The sequence below is a fragment of the Pinus tabuliformis genome, chromosome 1_2, assembly GCF_031772625.1.
Source record: "Pinus tabuliformis cultivar Carrire ecotype Pingquan chromosome 1_2, CPIR1, whole genome shotgun sequence".
In the NCBI taxonomy this organism is placed as follows: Eukaryota; Viridiplantae; Streptophyta; class Pinopsida; order Pinales; family Pinaceae; genus Pinus; species Pinus tabuliformis.
Window position 1 is genome coordinate 289,034,641 of NC_142298.1, and position 24,119 is coordinate 289,058,759.

A 24,119-nucleotide genomic window follows, 5' to 3' on the forward strand; every position below is an offset into this window, starting at 1 on the left:
ATTTCTTGACAGGGAACTGAAAACTATCTGTTTGATAGTATAAGAACAAATGATATATATATGTTGTATACTTGAAAACCCCTTCTCTATTTAGGCTCATGAATTGTTCATGGATTTTGCTGCTAATGAAGGTAGCAAAGTCAAACTTGATGGCAGGAGGGTGTCCTGGAATAAATATGGACATCAGAGCTAGAATAGTTTCATCAACATACTCACTTGTTCTAAAACCCAGGACATAGGATATCATGTCAATGACAGTTCTCCCACCTTCATTGAAATAGACCTGGTGAAAAGGAGGTGAGTCTCTGGGTTGGGAGTCTGGGCTCATGAATAACTTGGCAATTCAGCCTATTTCTGTAGAGGATAGTTTGGAGCCTTGGTCCAGCAAATGTTTCATAGACAGAGGAGCCCGAGGCTAATTAGGCTTGAAATGCAACATCTCATTGATTGAGTCAGGAGTGATATAGAACAGGATAGTGCCATTTGGGGATATGACTGTTCTTTGAGTAGGCTCATAGTTAGCACAACACAAGCGGATTATATCTGGAAATACATTAACTGATGGAAGATAATATATGGGCAGATTGGACTCCCATATGCCATAGAGATCAATCTTGTTTAGGTAGGTGTTTCTAATTTCACAAAATGTTTGTAGATGGTCTTTGATACCCATTAAGTCTGGTATTTGGAAGTCCCTATCAGCTAAGGGCAACCATTCCAGCTCCTTGTGTGGTGCATTCAAGGGGGAAACATTGAGGGCCATTGGAGGTTCCATTTTCAATCTTCTGTGATTTTTTTTTTTTTTTTTTAATTTGGAAGTTGGGCTTTCATAGCAACAGTGGGTAAAATATCAGTTTCAGTGGCTTTTTGCGGGAATTGCAGGCCGAAATGAGCTTGAACTTTAGCTAAATGGGTAAATTTGCGGAGGGAGTCACATTCTGAAGAATTTCTCGGAAAAAATGGGCAGAACAGAGGTTAAAATGCAGGGGTTTGGGGGCAGCACTGTGTTTTTAGTTATGGAAGTCTGGCTTTCTGTGAAAAAATGGATAAAACAGGTTGCTCTGTGGAAATAATGTAAAAAACAGGGATAGTTATGGTTTATTTCTCAAGAGCTGTAGACTAGATTCGCACAATTTTTGGTTTCACGGATTTAATTGAGAGAAAAACTGGAAATACACAGGGTTTGAAAGAAATTGAGTAAATACCTGCTTCAATGGGCGCTCTGTGCAAAATGCAGGTGGCGGGCCGAGCTTGAAGACTGGTTTGCAGGCTGGAGTTAGCTGGGTGGCGGACTGTGCAGTGAAACAGGTATTTTAGTTGAAAATCGCATGAACGCGTCGTATAGAATAAACAGACAAAAATGGACAAAAACGACCGTTTTGCACCAATTTGACAAAAAATTTGGTCTTGGCGGGTTTTGGTGCGCTTTGGTTGGGTGACGTCAGCATGACGCAATGATTTTGTCGCATAGCGGGGGTACGGAGGCCGACTTGGCAGTGACGTGGCGGACACGGCGGATGATACGGAGGCGGGGTGGTGGATGACATGTCTGATGATGTGCAGGTGACATCAGTGGGGCTGGGGAATAGGCGGTAAGCGGTTTGGCCCCCGTACTGCTTTTGGGCCATAGTGGTATTGGAGGCGGGGGTAGCGATCACCCCGGGTGCCTGTCGCGTGTCCTTTGTACGGCGGAAATACCACCCATCCCCCGGACGCTATCGTTCGATGTATACATGCTTGCGATATGCATGTGGGCCGTCCGATCTGGGGGATCGGATCCAACGGTTGGCGGCACAATAAACAGGCGGAGGGGTAATATATGGGACCCGCCATGATATTTCATTGTTTTTTATGGTTTTTGCGAAGAATTTTACTGTATTTCAACTTTGGGTTTTGTGGGTTGGTTATTTAATCAACCGAATGTTAATTAAATCCCTTGGTTATATGTGCACGGGGAGGGTTGTCAACAAGGTTTCGGGTAAACCTTGGACCCCCAAAATATTGATATATGGCTTTAATAAGCCCGGGGTGGGATATTATAAAGTTTGGGGTTTTTTTATGTATTTTATGTATAATAGGGGCGGGGAAAACTTTAAATAGGAGCTATATAAATATAGTTAGGATGTTAATATGAGAAATGGTAGGTTTTAAACAAGACACTAAGTTTAAAAGGTAAACTTAGGCTTAGGGAACAAAAGGGATCCAAGTGGTGAACTTGGGAAACTTAGTATAATAGAAGAAGAACATTTTTACACAAGAAATGTGGCTTGATGTTCTAAGTATAAAATAGAGTTTTACTTAGTTTTTCTCATGAAATGAAGTGAAATAGGACCACTGAGCAGATCTCACTGTCCTTGAAGGGATGTTAGTAAGTGTTCTTGGGAAATGAGAGGGGAAATTAGTCATGCTTCAACTGTTTTGTAGCCACCTTGCTATGGTATTTGTGATATCCATGAGATAGATCATATTAAACAAGACAAAACTGATCACAAACCTGCTTCTGCAACGCCAAAATTGCCTACCCAGCTTATTAATCCTGTCATTTTTTCTTCCTTTTCCAGGGTGCATTTGAACTAGCAAACCATTTTTCTCTTTTGTTTTCCTTTAGCTGTCCTCCTATCTAAGTCTACCCTTATCTCTTCCAGGGGCTCAGATTTAGTTGTTGAGCACCCTTGCTTCTCTACCTAACTATTGATCTGCCAAGCTTAAACTGTTTGAACAGACCTTATTCTCTAATGCTAAAACAAGAAATTTAAACATGGACTAGCCAAGATTGATCTATTGGGCCATCCATCAAGTGTGACAGAAGTCACTGATTGCATAATTTGAACCTGTTTGCAAAATAAGACAATAGTGGCATTTTGACTAGCACACTTTCCTGGTCTTTTCTTTGGGGTTCATTTTCTTTCTTTCTTGACCAATTCATTCTTTTTGCCCTTTGATTTTTCTTTTAGGGCATACCCTCTTTACCTTTTTAAAATTTTTTGGTTTTTTGAAAATATGGAATCTGTACAGCATGGAAAGGATGATCATATTTGGCATTTCCACAGTCAATCATGAAATATGACACCTATTGGTATAGGAACCTAACACCTATCACCCATATTAGACATTCCTAGGGTGCGAAAACTTGGTTCCAGCACCCTCCCATACTACTTCGGGTGAGACCTCAGTCTGCGCTCCACTGACTGTTGCCGAAAGGGCCAGTATTATTGGGATTTTCTTAGCTAAACTCACTGCTAAACCTAGTTTAGGCCCCATGTAGCCAACAAATGGTTCCATTGCTGGGACCGGGATTTGCCTAAGGGATGTCTAATGTCATGCCACTGGAACCCAATAAAGAAGGAAATTGAAGAGTGGTTGGACAAGAAGATTCACGAGTTCGCGACATAGGAAAATAGAACTTTGCAGGTATCCGAGAAAAGATGGCTGGATCGTTACGTGTATACGGAAATCCACAAGATTTTCTTTGCATCTTTTCCCTCTGAACCGTATGAGTGGATCGCGCTATTAGCTGACAGGCAGGGAAGGTGTAAGCTCGACCAACCGATAGTGTGGACTTCGAAATTAGTGCATAGACTAAAGGCATCAAAAGACAAGATCACGCGAGCTGTGTACAATTGGCTCGACCAGATAATAGGGGGATTTATCATTGAGTTTGCAGCGGACACGACCATGAGCTACAATGAGGAAGAACGACGTTTTCTCAAGGGATCACGAGGTAAGTATATTAAATATTTGAATACCTGGATTAAGATGCTGTTATGTGAAAAACAGGTTATGCGAATACATTAATGTTTCAGACGACGCGGAGCAGAAAGATCTACAAAGGTAGCGGGGAATTAGCAAATAGCCTGTTAATTTAACCTTCGCGAGAAAGCGAGGAAGAGATTGCTTGGGTCTCTCCAAGAAGTGAGGTCAGCTTGATAAAGCAGTGCATTCCGCAGTTACCACCTCCACCCACGCCACCACCCGCTTCACCTCCCTCACCTCCATCTCCACCCACTCCACCTCCACCAACCTCGCAGTTCAGCATGGCGAGCGTGATCAAGCTACCCATATTTAGAGGAGCAGGAAATGAGGATCCGGACCTGTTCTGGTTCATGGTAAGAGCAGTGTGGGAAGCGCAAGGGGTCATGGACGACAACATTAAGAAGGCTACATTAGTGAGTGCGCTGCACGATCGCGTGTTGACATGGTATATCAAGCACTCTAATGACCACCCAAACCCAGGGATAGCAGAGATCCAGAATGCATTGAAAATAGAATTTAACTGGCCGAAATCAGAGACATAGTCAACCATCAGGTTTAAAGAGATCACGATGCTTCCAGGTGAGACCCCCTGGGATCTAGATTAGCAGCTGAAGAGTACGATCTGCGAGGCTAATATGACGCTCACGGATGCACAACATCGCGCATGGTTTGTGGCATCCCTGACACCGCACTTGAGGACAACGCTTTCACAACCAAAACTTTCCACCCAGGCCGAAGCTTTGGAAATAGCAATGAGGTTGCGTGAGACCCCGATACAAGATCTTGGGTTGGGAGTTCAAAAAATCCACACGCAACTACAAAATCTCTGCCTAGAAATGAAGAGCTTGAAGCAGGATAGGGCACCATGGCCAGAGGCGCGCGAGGAAGTATGGTGCGTAAAATGAAAAGGCCAGGGCCATGACAAGGACCATTGTCTAGTATTCATGAACTACTTGGAAGGAGGGGGGGCAATGCCATTGAGACTAGAGGCATAGGCAAGGCCAAGTGCGACACCCACGTTATGGTGTGCGATCTGTCAGATAGGAGGAAAACACACGATGGATAATTGTCATTTGTTGCAGAAGTATACACAGACTCCCCAGCAGTTGTTTTGTAATTTATGTGGGTCAATGGGCCACGACGAGCACACTTGTTGCAGTTACATGTTAATGATGGATTAGACCCCAGCCTATAGGATGTAGACCGAAATGTGAGCCCTCAACCCAATTGCAGGGATGGCGCGTGCTGGATTTCAGGGGCAAGGTTGAGGATGATGAGGAATGGGACCAGGAAGGGGCCGCAGACAGTTAATTTGTTACAATTTCGGAGGACCAGGGCACTACGCCTGCAATTGTACCAACCCGAAGAGAATATCCTGTTCATACTGTGCTCAGTTTGATTATGAAATGATAGATTGTCCTACGTTGGTCGCACATATGCGCGAGAGAGGGGTACTCTAGCCTCCTCCGACTCAAATTATCCAAATGATGAGGTCTGAACCGCGCAAAGAAGACCCAAATGTGAACATGATGCTTAGAAGCGGAACAACCACAGGGGAAAATAAGGAGAAACAGCCCGAGGAAGATACATGGGTTCATAAGGCTCTCACAAAGGAACCTGAATTTGACTTAGAACGCGCAAAGGAGACGTTCATGGAAGCTAAGAAGAGCTTCACGGAAGCCTCCACTTCAGGTAGTAAGGATCAACCAGAGACAACAATGGATCCTTCCACGCTCACTACCTTTTTGGAGACATGCATGAAATTGTTGCGCGACAATAAGGTAGTTAAGGGACTACAAGAGTTGATCACTAGGTGCGCAGGGTCAAGGGAACCACACATAGTCCGAAAACTAGGAAAGCATGCATTGCACACCAGGAGGGAAATGAGATTGACGTTGCAGATTGGTGAGTACGAAATGGATTAGGTCATCCTAGATCTAGGATCAGACGTGAATGTGTTACCAAAGCAAACATGGGAATGCATGGGCAGGGCCACATTGCAGTGGTCCCCTATTCAATTACGAATGGCGAACCATTAGAAGATTTTGCCCATGGGGAGGTTGCAAGGGGTAATAGTTGATATTGAAGGCGTGAGCACATAGACGGACTTTGAAGTAATAGAGATTTTTGATGACAGCAATCCCTATTCCGCGTTGCTAGGAATAGACTGGGCCACTGATATGGATGGAGTCATCAACCTAAAGAAGTGGAAGATGATATTTGAGAAAAAGTCCCTACGCGTAGTAGTCCTGCTAGATCCAACCGAAGGAGCGCGCCAGTGCGCAACGATGAAAGCGACGATGAGTTGGATTGTATTTACCAGATAATGGCGTGAGACCAGGATCGGATGAACCCAACTGCAGATGAGAGAATCTCATGGGAGCGTGACAACTCCTGTACTTCGGATTCAGAGGAAGAAGTAGAACGCTAATAAAACCGGTTGCATGAAGTGACAACGCTGAATTGCAACATGATGATTAGATCACTACATTGCGAGAAGACAGAGGAAAGGGAACTGCCAAAATATGATGGAGTGAAAGTGGTGGATTAATTCCTGGACAAATTTGAAAGCGCAGAACCGTAACAACAGCGGTACAGTGCACTGGAATGGGCGCTGCGCGCAACACCCTCAAGATGGTGGAGTACACATCAGGAGACCATTGTAAATGGCACGAATGTAGAAGGTGGATGTGCTTACGGTTTGAAATCCCCCAGCATCGAACGAGAGCTCAGTAGCCAGGACGAAGTAGCTTGCGTGCCCACCTATGTCGATGGGTGCAGACATGTGATGTGCAAGCACACCCCAGACTAAGGATCGGAAATCAGAACCAGATGCAGCAGTAGGAAAAGGGACACACACCACAAGTATTCCATGTCGAAGCATTCAAAAAGCTATGCAAAATCATGAACAGAGTTCAGCAGGCGAGACAAATTGATTGGGACCTGCGCGTACCAGTGGTTTGATGGGCCTATAGGGCAATGAGAAAAAAACTGAGCACGCAAATGACTCCAACATGGAAGAGAAAAGACGAGACCATAAGAGTAGAGAAGAATCCCCATACAACAGGTCCCATAGTTGGGACTGTTACACTAAAAAATGTCACCATGACTATTTACAGTTAGTATGGCTCAATCAACAGTCATGCTACCCTCTTAGGCAAGTCTTATGCCTCTGCTCTCCATGTCAAACTCCAAAAAAGAGAGAAAGTCTTGTATAAATGTATTTATCTCTGGGGACGCAGGTTCTCTCAACCTTACCTGCGGGGACGCTCCCAGTGTTCACAAAAGCTGCGTCCAAAGACGCTCTGTATGTAAAGGGACAGGTGCGTCCCCCTGTAAAGGTTAGAATGCGCAAGTTTCATCTTTAAAAAGTTACTTGTGGTCATTTCTAGAGCATTCTAGAAGGTTGTTCGACGTGTATTGGGCGCCTCCAGATGGTTCATGCACTCCTATCAAAGAGGAACTTATCCCATCAATAAGGGAGCTATCCCACCCAAAGAGGGGGTTATCCCATTGATGGTGGACCTGATTAACCTCCTCTTGAGCACTATAAATACAGGCATTGGGCCAGAAGGAGGAGAGGTTGAAAGCTATACATTTCTAAGGGTAAATGCTGCAGGAATTAGGACTCCCATTTAGAAGCTTGTGAGGAGAGATTGCCATCTTTGCTTGTTCTATTTGGAAGTGGGTGAGCTTTGTCAAAGTAGAGGAAGACTCTTGTGGACCCTGGAAGGAGCTTGCACAACACCAAGGCTCAGGTTGTAATGGTTCCTTTTGATTACCTTTAATGCAAATTGGTCCATTCTTCTCAATAACTTGTTGTTTATGGGTTATTTCATGTACTCCTTGGTCTATATGTTGAATATGCTTTGTTTTATGTTATAATCAAGTGCTATTTAATTGTTTGACTGTTGGTGATTGCAGGTTTTGGAGAAAAGGAGGAGCTCATCCAGATCAACAAAGCTTGGACTTCTACAACAGCGTTTGGACAAAGGTAAGAACAAAACACTTGATTTCTCATATCACAATGCATGTTTAGAGAAGGATAGTTCTAGTTTGTCTTGTTTGTCATTAGAATGTCTTAGACTTCTAGGAAGGTCGTTTGTGTCCGCATTTTTGACTGATTCCGTGTGACAAATTGGCGACTCCGCTGGGGATTCCATTTGTGTGAACTTTGCTTTGAGAAAATTGGTTTATTTTTCTGGTTTTGGCTCTGTGATTCTGTCTCTGGGTGGGTTAGCTTAGGATTAGTTTTATTTTGGTTTTTCTTGAGTTTTTCAGTAGGACGCACCCTCTGAGTGCTGCACAGTGCGCCCCTGGATGCACCTTTGCTGTGTGCACAGAGCGGGCCCGCACCTGTGCTAACGGGTTGCCTGCGTCCCCTGCCAAAATTTGAGAAAATTCCATTTTTTACACTTTTTGCTCTTAGATTTTGTTTTTTCTTAGTTTTTTCTGCCCAGATCCATTAGTCTCTTGTCAAAGATCTTCACCTAAACTTGTTTCATTAGCATTCCTGCTTTAAGCTTTCATCAATTGGGTGTTTTGAGTCTCTTTCTTGAGAAATTCTTGATTTGATTTCCTTTGGTCATTACTTGGAGGTTTGTCTCAGTCTTTTCACAATTTTGTATGAGTGTTAATCGCCTTTGAGTGTTTTTATTTTATGATCTTTGGAACTCTCACCCAATTTTCTCGACTTGCACTTGATTGGTTCTTAGATCACATTAGAATTGTCTTGTGTTTGAGAATTCTCTTGCATAGATCACATTTGCATAATTAGAATTCTCATTTTCAGAATATTAATGAAAAATGTGCATAGATTACATTTGCATACTTTTCGAGTGAATTGTGCATAGATTACAATTGCATAGTTTACATTCTGGAAAATCAATCATAGATTTAGATCAATTTTCTTTGATTTGAATTTACACAAAAAAAAAAATAAAAAAAAAAATTGGTTTGGAATTGATTTGCATTAGTTTTTCTTGATGGAATCAGTGCATTAGAGAATTTGTTATATTTTCTCTTAGTGATCAATTTTTTGCATTGTTGGAAGTGAATGGAAACTCTCTCCTTACTTTAGTTAGGATTCACTGAATTGAAACGATTACATTATCATATTCGATTGCATTCAGTTGAGTCGGGTCATAACACCATTGGTTTCATATCCATTTACCCATTTGAGTAATAACAGCCTTAATAACACAGCGCTTAATTAAAATTCATCTAGTAATTTTTACATTTCTAGGGCTCTGAAACACCAACATAGCTTAGGCTAGTGTCTTGGAGTAGGAGAGTAATTAACTCTCCAAGACAGCAAAACCAAACAAGTAGCTCATCTTGTGGTAGGATAAATCCAACTGTTTCATTTGTACTCTGGGAAAGCTCCTCTTAAAGGAGAAGCACGAGCTCGTGTCCGAACCAGTGAGGGGATCAATCCTCCCTCGTTGGGAACGACGCCAGACACGCACGTATTACAAACGGTAAACCTCGGATTAACCATTGTCGAGGAGCTGGGGGTCACTTGTCGGTAAACCTTGGATTATTGTCAAGGAGCCGGCAAGGGGATTGAGCTTGATACTCTGCCCTTGCGTGCTGTCGGAGTGTAGACTGTTCCCCCAGGTGCATTTGTTGCTGTTGGTAACCTTAGTGACCATTATCTTTAGGGTTCTACCCAAGGTGACGGTGGAGGGAAGGTCCCACTGTACCTGGAGCAGACGTCGGCTATACTCACTTGGATTTTCTGGGGGGTTCACTTCACTCGAGACGGTTAAAGTGGAGGAACTTGGTCCAGTCTATTCATTAAGCAGGTTGTCGGGCTAACTGTTCCACCCACTATTTCTGTACTGGATTCTGCGAGGTTGGGCTTCATCACCAACTAGTGTTTTCGGTCCGGAGAGCTTACTGTTTGTGTGTGGTTTGACTCCTAGATTTGATAGCGCGTGTTAATTTGTTTGTTTTTACTTTTAGAGACCATAGGTGTGAATTGTGAATTTTAATTGTTAGGTGTGAATTGTGAATTGTTAATTTTAGTTTTAAATTGTTAATAAAATTCACTGAAGTTGAATATAATGGCAAATGTTCCGGAATTTATCAACCTAGGAACCCCTCCTAACGAGAATCCTAGTACTTTTCCTTACTTTGGAAATGTTGGTCCTCCTTATATGGCTACTTTGTCATTACCTGGATTTACAATAGGTTTACCGATATGGTTATTTTCAACTTCGTTGGCCCAAAATACTCAAATTGTTCCACCTCAACCGGATGCTTCACCTCAACAGAGTTCACCATCTCAACATCACCAACCTTCTGTTGACCCTTTACCCTCTTCGCCTAATTTTTCTTCCTCCATTTCTTCCTCTTCGCCTGGTAAAAGCCTTGATGCTAGTAACCAGGAGGTTAAGAAGAAGAAGAAAGGGAAGAAGAAGAAGAAGAAGAAGCAAGATAAGAAAGAAGTCAACCAACCAACCATGGCTGTAAGTGTTAGTTGTGTTGAGGAAAATTCCGACATGCACCGTAAACCCAAATAACCTTGCAGGCTTTGTAAGGGTGACCACTTCCTTGTCAATTGTCCTGGTATTCCAAAGGTCTTGGAAGTATGGTCAGAAAAATCTCATCAACTTTCCATTGATCCATCAACCAGTGATAGTCAGGTTCCTGGGAAAAAGGGTAAAGTTAGGTTTCCTTGTAAGTTATGCAAAGGGAGTCATCAAACTCACATTTGCCCTCACATGGATGAAGCCTCAACATTGTTGGAAAACCTTACTGTTCCATAGCAAGAATTTCCAACTGGTTACCGTAAACTTTCTCCCAACCTACCGTCAACTGACGGAGTGATTGATCTAATTTCAAGTACAGTCGATCACACTCTTCCATTGGAGAGTGAAACTCATGTCACTCAGGTTGATGATCCGTTAGTTGATCAAGTGGTCGATTCAATTTCACATTCGGTCGATCACACTTTCCCTTTGGAGAGTGAACTTCATACCGCTCAGGTTCTTCTTGTTACATCAGATTCTTCTACGCCAGGGGGCATTTCACCTGTTTCTCTAGAACCCCCTCCAAGCACTGAGGTCTTTTCCTTTGATTGGAATAGACTAACAGAACCTCGTCTTCCTTCCTCCATCCCTTTCCAAATCATTGTCAAGGCTGGTGGTAGGGACATACATCGTACTCAGGTAGATGAAGGTGCTTCTATTAGTATTTTATCCTCAACTGTTTGGAAAGCTTTGGGTTCCCCTCAGCTTGCGCCTATTACGCAGAATCTGAAAGCTTTTAACAGAACCATTAGTGAACCTTTAGGGATCCTTCCTAAGTTTTCTATTACCTTGGAAGGTAAAACTGTCTGTATTGATCTTATGGTAGTTCGAGGTCCCTTGGATTTCAATTTACTCCTTGGGCGAGACTATGTTTATGCAATGAAAACTGTCGTATCGACACTCTTTCGCGTGATGTCTTTCCCTCACAATGGCAGTATTGTGACTGTAGACCAGCTTTCGTTCCCTAGTCTTGTTTCAACTACCAATAATATGACACCCCTAAATGTTCCTGATTCTAAAGTGGTATCTACCCTGCCACGGGTTAATTATGTGGCAACTGGTCCCATGTTTTCAGTTACCGATGTAAGTGAGCCTCTCACTGTTGATTTAGATCCGGTAATTGACATGGAAAACTCTATGGGATTACTTGAACACGATGTTCTTATCCCTTTTGAGTCCCTTGACATGTGTTCCTTCCAAAGAACTATTCTTCCTTCGGATGAAGACCTCTTGGAAGCCATGATCAAGGTGTGTCCATTGACATGTCTTTCTTCCAGTTGGAAGCCATGATCAAAGGGTTACGAGGATAGTTTGTTCCTGTCTCAACCTCGTTAAAAAATGAAACAGGCTGCCCGAGGAAAGTTCCTTTTACTGTGTCAACCTCGTTAAAAAATGAATCAGTTAGTTCGAGGATAGTTCCTTGTCTTGTGTCAACCTCGTTAAAAAATGAAACAAGCATAGGTTATATAGATAGTTAGAAAGTAGGATAGTGAGGAAAGTTCCTTTTACTGTGTCAACCTCGTTAAAAAATGAATCAGTGTGTGTGAGGATAGTTTCTTCTAGTCTCAACCTCATTAAAAAATGAAACTGGAAGTCATGAGCATAGTTCCTTGTCTTGTGTCAAGCTCATTAAAAAATGAAACAAGGAGTTACGAGGAAAGTTCCTTTTACTGTGTCAACCTCATTAAAAAATGAATCAGGGGCGAGGATAGTTTTTTCCTGAATCAACCTCGTTAAAAAATGAAACAGGCTAGCATGAGGATAGTTCTTTTACTGAGTCAACCTCATTAAAAAATGAATCAGGTAGATTTTAGGATATGTAGGCAGATTGTAGAAAGTAGGATTTTTGAGGATAGTTCCTGTTACTGAGTCAACCTCGTTAAAAAATGAATCAGGTATGAGGATAGTTCTTTTCTTGTGTCAACCTCCTTAAAAATGAAACAACTCCCTTTTCAAGTTAAATATTGAAAGTAAACCTTCATTTCATCCAGCCGGTTGAATGCAATGAAGCCTGGGGGGCATGTACCTCGCTTTGCATCATTATGCTGGGGGCATGCGAATTTCTGAGCATAGTTCCTTGTCTTGTGTCAAGCTCATTAAAAAATGAATCAAGGATTTTAGAGCACAGTTCCTTGTCTTGTGTCAAGCTCGTTAAAAAATGAAACAAGGGTAGGTTAAGTAGGTAGATTGTAGAGTAGTCATGAGCATAGTTCCTTGTCTTGTGTCAAGCTCATTAAACAATGAATCACGGATTTTAGAGCATAGTTCCTTGTCTTGTGTCAAGCTCGTTAAAAAATGAATCAAGGTTTTTAGAGTAGAGTTTTTGTTAGGTAGATTGTAGAGAGTAGTTATGAGCATAGTTCCTTATCTTGTGTCAAGCTCGTTTAAAAAATGAAACAAGGGTTTTGAGGATAGTTCTTTTCCTGTGTCAACCTCACTAAAAAAATGAAACAACTCCCACAAGTCTTTCCAAGATCTTGAAAGTAAAGCTTCATTCCATCCACCTCATTGAATGCAATGAAGCTTGGGGGGCATGTACCTTGATTTGCGTCATTATGCTGGGGGCATGTGAACTTATAACAAGCATAGTTTTTCGTTTCAAGCTTGCATAAACATGAAACTGAATCCGAGCATAGTTCTTTTCCTGTGTCAAGCTCGTTAAAAAATGAAACAAATCCTCCTCTACTTGAGTCGAGAGATTGACTAGACCTCATAGATGTTAAGTATTTAGGTTAGTTATTTCAATGTTTTGCATAATTTTCTTACAATTTTAGGTCGAGTCTTTCAAACGACCTCGTTCATGAACCTTCATTCCATCCAGCTTGTATTTAGTTGAATGAAATGAAGCTGGGGGGGCATGCGCTCTAGCAATTATGCTTAGGGGGCATCAAGCACAGTTTTCTCTTTATTTCAAGCTTGTGTAAAAATGAAACTACTTTGAAGCATAGTTTTTATCTGTTTCAAGCTTTTGTAAAAATGAAACCTATTTCGAGTCAATTTCAGTTATTTTCAAGACTCGTTAAACTCATGAAAATACCGAGATTATTTTGCTATCTTTCATTCTCGTAAAATAAATGAAAATGCCGAGTTCTTTCCGTCTTTTCCTGCTTGTAAATTAAATTGAAAGTCGGTAATATGAGTAAATTTTTATCATTTTTTCGAACTCATTAAAATTTACGAAAAAGTGAAAACCATGAGTACATTTTTATCATTTTTTCGAACTCGTTAAAACTTACGAAAAAGTGAAACCTTGGAGTTCTCTTTTAAGCCCTTTTCAGACTCCTAAAACATGAAAAGATTGCCGAGTGTTTCTTTTACACTCGTTAAAACGAAATTAAAAGACGGTCCCCTTATAGCCCTTTTCTGACCGTAAAAACAAGAAAAGATTGCCGGGTTTTTGTCGTTTCAAACTCGATACGGAAATAAAACGACGTGTCCTTGATCGTTTTTTACTTTTCAGGTCAGAGACACTAATCATGAAAGTACTCCTTGGTCGCAAGATCAAGCGGTTCTCCCAAGTATTATTTTATACTTTTTCGGGCTTGGGGGACACAAATTTACGAAAAAGTTCAACCTGGAGTCTTCTTAAGTTTTTCAGACTCTCTAAAATTGAAAAACGCCGAGTTTCTCCTATACTGGACTCGTTAAAATTTCACAGTAAAGGACCTGTTCAATTACAAACAGGAACGAACCACTCCTTCCTAGGGTTCGAATCAAAACTAGGTTGGACTCATCCGAAGGATGAGCTTATAATCAAGCATATGTTATCCTCCTTAAGCTTGTTAAAAATAAAGAGGTACTTGCCAGAAATGGTGGGGGAAAAGAGAGAAGAATGAACCTGTTTGTTATCTTTTGTCTCAGAAGAAACTTTATTACCACTCTTGAACACGACACTTTTCATTCACCTGGGTTGGGAAATCCTTTACCTCACAGTTGATCAAACCACTTTGAAAGTCTTCAGCCGGGTTCCAGGGGATTAACTTTGAGTTATTCATCACCAAGCCATCTGTCGTGTCGTTATGTGTTCAAGAGGTCTGCAAGCAAAACTTTCATCTGCAAAATACTTGTCATCCATTTGACCATCCCTGAGTCAGTCCTTACAGCAACATTTCTTCAACTTGAACAATGATTTCGTGTTGCGGGCTTGCCTGCAACGGGTCGCTTTCTATCGACATCAGCACATTATCTAGAGAGATGACTTAGAAATCATCAGTACCTTGAAGTTTGCATGCATCAATGGCAGGTTTCTCGCCTTTGACGTCAGTTTACATCATTGACTTTCGATCGAAGGATTCCGTGAAATGTTCGACATCAACTCATTCATTCACATCTCATGGATTGTACTGGGTACTTTGAGAACCATTGACATTACTGGTGGTCTCACTCACGCTTGTTAACAGTTTACATCATCGACTGGTAATCAAGTGGTTTCTACCATGTTCGACATCAACTCATTTATTCGCATGGCTAGAATCGTACCAATTCGGGAAGTAGAAATGAAGACCCTGGATCTAGTTTCCACCATCCAGGCTGCGAGGAGTTTTGTATTCATTATCTAAGTAGACTAATCATAAACAGATGGCTGCGTCCATACTGTGTCTACAAAAGTCTATGATTGTGATGTACTGCAAGATCATTCCTGTATCAGAGTAGTTAGTCTGTTAGTTAAAGTTTTGATCTGAGTATGGGAATGCCTACCTCAGTGATGATATAATCTTATACATGTATTTTGTGTTGAAAATTGTAGGATCTGACTAGGCTCTCCACGGGATAATCCTTGAAATGATAAAAGCGCTTCACCCTTCCTAGATATTACAAACCCTAATCTATTCCAGGCTTCGCACTTTAGGGGGCAATCTGTTACACTAAAAAATGTCACCATGACTATTTACAGTTAGTATGGCTCAATCAACAGTCATGCTACCCTCTTAGGCAAGTCTTATGCCTCTGCTCTCCATGTCAAACTCCAAAAAAGAGAGAAAGTCTTGTATAAATGTATTTATCTCTGGGGACGCAGGTTCTCTCAACCTTACCTGCGGGGACGCTCCCAGTGTTCACAAAAGCTGCGTCCAAAGACGCTCTGTATGTAAAGGGACAGGTGCGTCCCCCTGTAAAGGTTAGAATGCGCAAGTTTCATCTTTAAAAAGTTACTTGTGGTCATTTCTAGAGCATTCTAGAAGGTTGTTCGACGTGTATTGGGCGCCTCCAGATGGTTCATGCACTCCTATCAAAGAGGAACTTATCCCATCAATAAGGGAGCTATCCCACCCAAAGAGGGGGTTATCCCATTGATGGTGGACCTGATTAACCTCCTCTTGAGCACTATAAATACAGGCATTGGGCCAGAAGGAGGAGAGGTTGAAAGCTATACATTTCTAAGGGTAAATGCTGCAGGAATTAGGACTCCCATTTAGAAGCTTGTGAGGAGAGATTGCCATCTTTGCTTGTTCTATTTGGAAGTGGGTGAGCTTTGTCAAAGTAGAGGAAGACTCTTGTGGACCCTGGAAGGAGCTTGCACAACACCAAGGCTCAGGTTGTAATGGTTCCTTTTGATTACCTTTAATGCAAATTGGTCCATTCTTCTCAATAACTTGTTGTTTATGGGTTATTTCATGTACTCCTTGGTCTATATGTTGAATATGCTTTGTTTTATGTTATAATCAGGTGCTATTTAATTGTTTGACTGTTGGTGATTGCAGGTTTTGGAGAAAAGGAGGAGCTCATCCAGATCAACAAAGCTTGGACTTCTACAACAACGTTTGGACAAAGGTAAGAACGAAACACTTGATTTCTCATATCACAATGCATGTTTAGAGAAGGATAGTTCTAGTTTGTCTTGTTTGTCATTAGAATGTCTTAGACTTCTAGGAAGGTCGTTTGTGTCCTCACTTTTGACTGATTCCGTGTGACAGGGACAGTACGTGAGGAACCGGGTAAAGGAATTATGCAGTTACAGGAAGCCATTCGGTGAGGGAACTTGAAACTTTGCGAACTAGAAGAAGATTGGGTACGACTGGGAAAGAAAAGCATGTTATTGGACGAAGAAATCAAAAAACTGGAAACCAAAATCGCATAAGCATGCTGCACCGAGAAACTAAGCACGATAGGAAAAGGTATAGCCAGCCATACTACTACATTAGAAGAATTTGTGGCCTTGCTACCATGGCTACGACTGCACCTTACTAGACAAAGTAAACAGGGGAGTGCACCATACAAGGAAGAACGCGATGCACTGATGGACGCGAGGGTAATTGAGGGGTGCCCATGGACTGGGTTGGAAGGTAAATTGAAGCCTTGCACAGGTGGTGCAACCACTTGAAACTCTGTGGAGAGCACAGTCTCAGTGCTTCAAGCAGTTGAAAGAGAGAGTGGGACTATAAAAAAGTCTGTATGGGACCAGCACGATAAGGAGGTTGCGCGTAGGATTAGTTTGCCACAGGGGTCGCACCCGCACATGGGGGGCTGCGCTGCCACGCGGGTAGGTTGGGAAGTGACCATTGGTGTCACTATTCATGACAAGGTGTCTAGGTTAAGACAACGAGGAGCGGGCGGTGGGCAATTAATACATGAAGTCAGAACTAGATTTGGGACGATTTGCTGCCAATTTCGCATTAATGAGCCGAATGAGGGGGGAACGGTCGAATTTGAATTCAAAAAAACCTATAAATCACAGATGGTTATCCATCGAACAACCGTTGGCATCTTGAGAAGTCAATTGGTGTGCTATCAATTGGGTATGGACCTTATGAATTTAGAGGCTTTGAGAGCAAGTTCAGTGTTTGAGACATTGCCGAAAGAGACGCAGGACTTCCTGAACAGAGTGATGTCGACAACCGAAGGAGCCATGCAGAGCCCTACGCCACCGGTGGGGGATGCACCAGAAATTCCTAGATCGCCCCGGACACCGAGGCCCAAAAAGGATCCACAGGCAGCAAGACCAGTCTGCATGTCCCCGCGAAATTCGCGGTTTGGTAAATTGTCTATGGAAGATAAGGACACGATGGTTAATCTTGAGATAGATGATGAGGAGGAGGATCTCCAGGCCTTCGTAGAAGAGATTGAACCAGATGAAGAAATGGCGGAAGACATTCAGCTAGTGCGCACTGCAGCAAAACTGCCCAAGTATGTCCCTCCGCAGAAAGGGAGAGTAAAAGTACCCAATGATCTGGATGATGTTAAGAGCACACTCAAAACCCCGCTCCTCCTAGAGGGAATTATATTTGAAGGTTCGGTTCTGGGATGCGTGCCCATGTTGAAATTTGAAGATTGGGACCTCGCGGATAGCAAAAATTTCCCACATTTGGAGACTAGCTAACTCTTGAAACAAAGCAAGGAGGGGGTAGTTACAGTGCTACAACCACAGAAATGGCTACGCAGGGTGGAGGAGGCTGGGCTACTCCACCTACTATCGATTCCACACTTTCACCGGGCACCAATCATGATATTTGTCATCCGGCAACTAGTTTTCTTAGTACACGATGGGTACTTGTGGCTAGAGGAGCCTATTCCCATCACGACGGAGCTTATTCATAGGATTTCTCGGCTTCCCTATACGGGAAGGGACCCCACAGAAATAGCAGGAAAAAGTGGAGACTTGGCACTCACAGAGGCCATGAAGAAGAAATACAAGTTGGAGAAAAAGGAAAGGTGCTACGTCATTACTAGAATTCAAGACAAAGGGGTGTGCGTAGCCACCCAACTATTGGTAGGAAAAGAGATGAGAAAATGTCGCGACAACGAGGTACTAGCAATGGTCATCGCACTGGCCGAACAATGCGCCGAGGGAGTACAATTCAATTGGGCGCAATTCCTCTACGAGGAGTTCTTAATGAACTGCGAGGAGGCCCAGGAGCAGGGTAAGACCTTCCACTATGCGTGCTTGCTCTTATCCATCTTGTTGGTTGTAGGGGAATTGCCTGAGGATAGTCAGTTTCCTCCTCTTAACCAGGACTTGCTAGAGGCAGCGAAATACGCATCATTATGGGCGACAAGGGACGCCACGCGGATCCACGAGACCAAGATCTTCTGGATACTCATGGAGGCGAGCGTATAGATGTGGATCAACAAACAGCCGTGCCTATCCCACATGATATACAACAGTCTACAGAGCTTTACAGACTTTAATGCAGATATGCACAATGTGTATATCAGGGCGTGGAAGGATCCAGAGCAGAAATGGATCAAACTCCCCTTCAATGCGATTGATGACGCTGTTTTCACAGTGCTCGACTCATGGCCACCTAAATGGCATGCCCAAGATCTGGCAGCGTGTGATGAGACGATGATTCAAAGATAGAAGGATGTCGCCAAGCTGTTTTCACAACAGAAGCATAACGAGTAGTTCACCGAGGAGATAAGGGCTTCCCGCGAGGCAGCGAAGGTTGCCGCGGAGCAGACCAAGGCCAGGGAAAAAGCAGCAGTAGCACCGGAAATTGGGGCAACCATAATGCAGGAGGGAAGAGGCCCGGACCTGACCACAGGACAGGGGACAGACGACACGGCAGAAGGCGCGGACCCAAACATGTCATCGACACAGCTGAAACGGCCGCACGGTATGGAACAGACAAGGCCCCGGAAGAAGACCAAGGCTTCCAAATTGGATGAGGAACCTATTACACTAACAGAGGGTGACCTATACGACATCGGCGACACTGTTCACGAGGTCACCAGGGAAGCACTGCAAGAGGCAATGTCGGAGCAGCAGAATGTGTTGGGGGCACTCAGGGCACAACTGCAGGGACTTCAGGTGTGACTCCCACAAGAGGGAACAGTAGCCGTCTACGGTGCCGCGGGAACATCGGCAATAGAGCAAATGTTGCAGGCCAAAATGGCCAACACCGTCGCGTTGCCGGGAGGAGCACTGACAATGGACAACATGGAGGATAGAGTCGCAGTAGGATGGATCAAGGGACTCAGCCTAAACGTGGTTGCCCTTCCACAAGATATTTTATACCAGTTGCAAGACGAAGCGACAATAGAACTCCGAGCTAGGGAAGGACGCACAGTGAAAATGCTAAGTGAACAGCGAATCAACATCGAACAACTTAGCCTACAACGCGATGAAGCGGTGGCATAGAACTAGCAGTTGGAGAAGATTATAGAGGAAGTATGTCGCTGCACCCCAGAGTTGGAAATTTAGACAAACCTACCAATAGGAATGCGGATCCACAAATTGGCCAGTGGATTCTGCGAGGCCAAGGAAGAAGCTACGAGGATCTAGCTAGATCTTAACCTTCAAATTGCTGAAATGCGATTAAAGGCGCAGTCATCCACTCCCCCGGAAGTTCGAGAATAGTGCACTGGGGATGTCTAAAAAGGGCTGGAAGAAATTGAACAGGCAGTGTAGAGTTGTACCACTTTGTTGGAAGAATCCTTCGGGGTCCTCACAACCTTATAGGAGGACCCCACCATACAGTGGTTGGAAACAGAGGCGCGGGAGCTTCAAATGCAATATGATAGTGTGTGCGGGATGGCACAGAAATTAGTCCTGACTCAGTGGTTCACAAGGCTACAACGGGCGAAGGCATTGAAGGAGCAAGTGGATGCAGCGCACCAAAAAGAGGCAGTACTTAAAGCACACATTTAGCCTTGGGTTGATGAGGCCTTCCTCATCATCGCCGCCATCGAAGGAAATCTTGCACAAATGAAAGTATTGCATGCTCTCATACAGGGATTTTCCCAGGGCAACGAGTATTCAACCGAGTGGGTAGAACAAATCCAGCAGACAGCAGAACAGTGCGTTGCGAACCTTTGTGCAACTCAAGAATAGTTGGAAGGGCTTCGTGCTAAGATCGTCGCATAGTGACTTGGGACGAGTCACGATGATTGTGTTGGGGGCCTGTTGGGCAACAAATCCCCCCATAACATGTTTTTCGGGCTTAAATGCCGAGTTTTGGTCAACATAATGGAAAGACTCCGCGAAATGCGGGTGCGGAGCGCGAAAGTTTAGGATGAGTCATAGGGTTGTCCACCCTACAATAATGAAATTGAATGTAAATTGTGTTGGCCTACCCATAGTCCATGGACCATGGGATTGTATAAATAGAGCGAGGCTCTAAGTGTAAAGAGAGTTCTGAGTTTTTGGAAAGTAATAGATAGATGCGAAGGCATGGTTAGAGGATAGAAGTGGATCTGAAGGTATTGGGTCATAGTAGTAGGTAAAGGCTACAACTGAGTGCACAGAGGCCTAGTAGAGTCTGCAGCTGAGTGCGCAGACCCCTGTAGCTGAGTGCGTAGGGCGGAGTCAGGTCTGTATTGAACTGAACTTGAAAAGGATCATTAATAAAGCTAAGTTGATTCGACATATTGTGCATTTGTTTTGTAGATCTATATTTTGATGTTCGACGTTAATGGTATCTGTTTATCTATATGCACGCACTTGTATGTATGTTTATGTATGAAAACTTTCTAAGTAATTAACGAACAGAACCTAACTAAGGAAGACTTGGGTAATTAATACTGGTTGCACTGCAGCTGGATCTGCGCGAAGGCAGTACCATGGGACGCAAGAAACCCGCTGGTGCGCATAATCTAGTAAGCACGAAGGTTGAATCGCGTACCTATCGCCCATATCAGACATCCCCAGGGTGCAGAAACCTAGTTCCAACACCCTCCCATACTACTTTGGGTGAGACCTCAGTCCACGCTCTGTGGACTATTGCCAAAAGGGCTAGTAGTACCTGGATTTGCTTGGCTAAACTCACTGTTGAACCTCGGCCAGGCCCCATGTAGCCAACAGGCAGGCTCTGTTTGAGTTTCTAAAATCAACATAGAGCCATATCCCCCCATTATTTTTTCTAATAGGCACCAAGTTGGTGACCCAAACCACGTATCTAACCGGGATAATTCTCTTGGCATCACATATGTTTTTACGTCCTTCTATAAAAGAGGACACAACATAGGATTTAACGGTATCTACTTTTGGCTTAAGGAATTTATATCATTCTTTAGAGGAATCTGGTGATGAAAAAGATAAGGCTCGTAAGTCCTCAGGTCCTCATACTTTCATGAAAAAACATCCTTCTACTCCCCGAACAACTTGACATATTCTTTCCCTTCTATACGAGATTTGGTCTTAGATATCTTGACAAATTTAGGGCCATCTTTAGTGCCCAGATTGCAATCTCCCACCTTCGATAATTCTAGCTTTATAGAAGGATTGAAAGGCACATCATTTTCATAAAACAATTTCTCTAAAGGGACCAATCCTCTAGGGATGAGATTGGTTTTGTGCTAAATGACTTCCACCCCCCCAATCAATTCAGGGGTAGCACGGTTAGAGGCTTGGCTTGTGTCTCATTTTCCCTTTTCTTATTACGCATCCAAATCGATGTTCATGTTTGTATATTCATCCACCATGTTGAGGAATCCATCAATATGGGCTCCTCAAAGACATTCCATCATTTGAGATTATCAAGGATAGCAGGTTGATGGAGAACTCTAATGGAGTAGGAAAAATGGTCAAGATCTGTGGACCTAAAAGAAACAATAGACTTGGCAAAATTGTTAGTTTGATGGTTCACTCCCTTAGGAACAACAACAATGTTAACAACATCAAAGAAGTTCTAAAACACATCGTCCTTGTACTGTCATAGCCTTGGATACCTGGTTTAGCACCCCTCTCTCACCTAGTTCACTCTCTGATCAAAGCCTCCAAATATTTTGATCAGTTTTATGCCCATCATCCCTATGGTGTCCAACCCCAAGATCAATGCTTCATATTCTACCATATTGTTGGCGTACTCAATTCCATTTTTCAACCATGGAGGAATTATTTCCTTTTCAAGGATACGAAGAAGACACTACCCCATTTCCATTAGTATTACATGTTCCATCAAAACTTAATGTCTAGGAGGCTAGAGGGATCAAGTTTTTATCCCTTGTAGATCAAAATTTCACAAAATTCTCCTAATTTCTAAATAACAACATTCCATAACCTATATAAGGATTCATCTAGCATAAAAACTTTGATTTAGGATTTGGAGCAGAAGTTTTCCCATATTTCCAACAACTCGTACATATTTGGGTTGTTCATATTCTTTGGGTTCTTCCCGGACCATGGGATTCTGAAAATTATAGGCCTTAAATGTTGCCTCTTTATTTTTATTTTCAATATCTTTCTCTGTGTTCCTCCTCACCCTCCTAACGTCTGGTGAGCTGTTTCTCATCTCCCGTTGGTTGAGACTATTTTATTCCTCACCCTCCTAGTTGATGCTTTAGATTGGGTGGGATAATATAGCTCATAGCCTAAGCTTTGCTTTGGTAAGGTCATCACTCTTTTCTTGATTGATAGTGGCACTTACTGATCCAAAATTAAACAGGGATGAAACAACTTACAGAGATACTCATAAACACAGAGATGCAGTAGAAAAATACTTCATTTTATTAATAGAAAAATATTGAACTATGCTTACAAATAGAATGAAAATAAGATAGCTCAGGTGATGGTAGCTTATCTTTGAGAAGATATGTGGTGGCAAATGCCTCTGAATTATGTTACAATGAGGTTCAAGGGCATATTTATTATTGGAAAACATGAGAAAACCCTAAACAACCAAAACCCTAACCCCATGAGATGTAACACCAAGAGTTTGTGGGCCTCGTTGGGGTTAGTTGGGCAGCCAACTTCTCGGGGTCGTAACTTGGTCATATTATCTCTATTTGGCACGTATGATACCCTGTTGGAAAGGTCTCTCTGAGTACTATAGGTTTCACACAAGGCCCTTTATTATGGCTATAGGCCTAATACAAACGCCAAAAAACACTGTTTAGGGGGTCAAAACTGCTCCGAAAGTTCAGGACCTGAAAAACTACTAAAAATAGTAAATGTTGAAATGAACAAGGAAACAGATGAAACTGACTGAGGGTTCTAAGTGGAATAGGCGGGTGGCCACCAATATCCACCTAGATCATTCCTCCCCCCTTAGGAAGCAATGGTCCCCATTGTGTGCGGAGCCTCCACGAGGTGATGAAATTTCTGTTGAACTTGGTTCCTAGTGAACCACTTGCCCTGGTGAAGGAGTTGGCTTGCTTTGACAACTCGATATAGCTGTATCCTCTATTGGTGAGTGTTCTTGATATGTGTGTCCATGATCTGATCAGTTGTGGCTTGTTCCATGCAGTTCGGGTTGAGCTCTATTGGTGTGAGTTGTTCTGCAATGTCAGATGTGTCCAACAATGGTGGAAAGTATGGTCAAAGGCAATCTACATTGAACAATCGATGCAAACCAAGGAATGGTGGGATGCTGAGCTCGAAGGCATTGTCACCGATGGCCTTGATGATGGTGTATGGCCCATATCAGAGCGGGCAAAGCTTGCGATGGGGTCCAAGAACGAGCTCCTTCTGCAAATGTAGCCAAACTTTGTCGCTCGCCTAGAACTTGTGTGACACTCGATGTTGATAATGGCGCTGATTGTACTTAACATTGGTTCTATCCAATATATCATGGACCTGTTAGTGGATTTGTTGAATGTGCTCAATGAATTTGTTAGCCCCTTCAGCTTCGAACTAAATGTGAGTCGAATCTACTTGAGTGGCTGCAAATGGTATGGTCACATTAATGGGGCACAATGGCTGAAATCCTAGCCCTACCTGAAAGGGGTTGTTGCCTGTTGAGCTGTGGAGAGCTCTGTTGTAGCTGTGTGGGACATAGGCGACACTTTCATCCCACATGCGTGGATGTTTTGAGTTGTACATGTGCAGAATATGTACGATCATCTTGCTGACAACCTCTGTTTGGCCATCAGTTTGGGGATGGAAAGTCATGGAATTAGTAAGTTTTGTATCCAGCATCGACCAAAGACTTGACCAAAATGTACTCAGGATTCCGT